Below are 1,824 nucleotides of genomic sequence, written 5' to 3'. Positions count from 1 at the left end.
TGCATTAATGCCCCTTTACGAAGGAAGTAAGCAATCAACATGCTTTTCTAGAAAAGTAAAAATATCACTATCATGGAAATCAAATATCATGAATGCATGCAAAACCGGAATCAAATCCGAGCACAAAAAGTGAGGTTGTGAAAGGAAAAAGGATAAACGAAAAAAAGACAAAATGTGAATAGTGTTCAGAAAAATAAAATATGAAAATGACACAATCCCCAAAGAAAGTTGTCAATCCAAGGAAAAGAGTCTTGGAAATCATTGCAGAGCACTTGAGATGACATCAAGTGATGAAAAACCGAACCCAAAAAGGAAAAGACAACGGAAAAAAATTATCCGTGAAAATCCGGGTTATTACAGATTTGGGAAATGAGAATTAGAAAATTGATTTCCATGTGATTGAAATGATGATGATTTAAAACCTTGGGAACCTTGGCCTTGCATTGGTGGCAGAACATACTTTCCTTGAAAACCACCTTGGGGACGGTTTGAGCCTTCCCCTTGGCTTTTACAAGAAAAGTTCGGATGGTTCCTCCAACTTGAATTGTAATGAATGTCGTAGGGATTATTCCCTCGATTAACAAATGTAACATTGACATGCTCATGGGGCTCACTGTGTACATGTCCATGGGGACAATTGGAAGTAGAATGCAAGATACTTGAACAAGTCATGCAAGATTTATTAGATGTATGATGATGAATATGAGTAGGGGAGGAAGATACTTGATTCGCCGAATTTTGGTTGATCAAAAATTGATCAAACCTTTGAGATAAGGATTTTATTTCGGCGGCTACGTCATTGGAGTTGTTAACTTAATATAAGCTAACATTCTTCCTTTCACCTAGGTTTCTACCATTTTTAGAAGATAAGGACCTATGCATGGAATTTTCACTCATACTTTTATACAATTGCCACACATCATTTTCATGCTTATCAGAATAAGAACCACCCATAGATGCATCAACCATACCCTTGTAATTATCCGGTAAACTTTCAAAGAAATATTGAACTAGTTGTCACTTAGGTATGTTATGATGAGGGCACTTCCTAAGTAAATCATTAAACCTTTCCCATGCCTCATGAAACATTTCCCCATTCTCTAATTGAAGTTCTCATAACATTGGTCTTAGAAATCGGATAGTATTTTTTTAAGAACTCTTGTTGCATTTCCGCCCAAGAGGCTACCGAAAAAGGCTTAAGATTGTTGAACCAATATTTTGCCTTGTCTTTAAGGGTGAAAGGAAAAAGTTTAAATCTTAAAACTTCTTCTGGCATGTCCGTGTATTTCACGGTGGAACACACTTCAAGAAACTCATCCAAATGTTTATAAGGTTCTTCACTAGGAAGTCCATGATAGTTAGGAAGCATTTGAATGGTTTGTGGTTTGATTTCATAGTGATGTGCTCTAAATGAAGGCAATTGAATGCAAGTGGGTGCATTATATTCATTAGGCACATAATGGTCTCTTAATGCAATGGGAGGATTCACAATTGGTGGTGCTACACGAACACCTTGATTAGCTTGAACCATGGGAGGTTGTGGAGCAAAGATTGGTTGAGACATTCCCAATGGAATTTGACCTTGTTGTTATGGTGGGATGAATGGTCTAGGCATGCCTAATGGTACTTAAACATTTTTATGATGCACATTAGGGTGGAGGATGCCTTGTTGGTCTATGTGACCAAGGTCTTCCACATGGTCGTCATTCAAATTCTCCATTGGTGAAATGGAGTGATGAGAACTACCTCTTCCCCTAGGATTACGAATAACCGATTCAAGATGAAAATTAAGAGGGACAAGAGTAGGATTTAATGACCTACGAC

General features: G+C 37.5%; 1 pseudogene; it reads left to right on the top strand.

Moving 5' to 3' along the window:
- The first annotated feature begins 1,027 nt into the window (after nucleotides 1-1,027).
- On the top strand, nucleotides 1,028-1,157 carry LOC132315409 (small nucleolar RNA R71; annotated as a pseudogene).
- Nucleotides 1,158-1,824: the final 667 nt, after the last annotated feature.

The sequence above is a fragment of the Cornus florida genome, unplaced genomic scaffold (genome assembly GCF_030987335.1).
Source record: "Cornus florida cultivar Cherokee Brave unplaced genomic scaffold, ASM3098733v1 CherokeeBrave_3.0.0_Hap2_Chr06, whole genome shotgun sequence".
In the NCBI taxonomy this organism is placed as follows: Eukaryota; Viridiplantae; Streptophyta; class Magnoliopsida; order Cornales; family Cornaceae; genus Cornus; species Cornus florida.
Note: the sequence above shows the minus strand (reverse complement) of the source record. Positions and strands in the feature narration are given on the sequence as shown.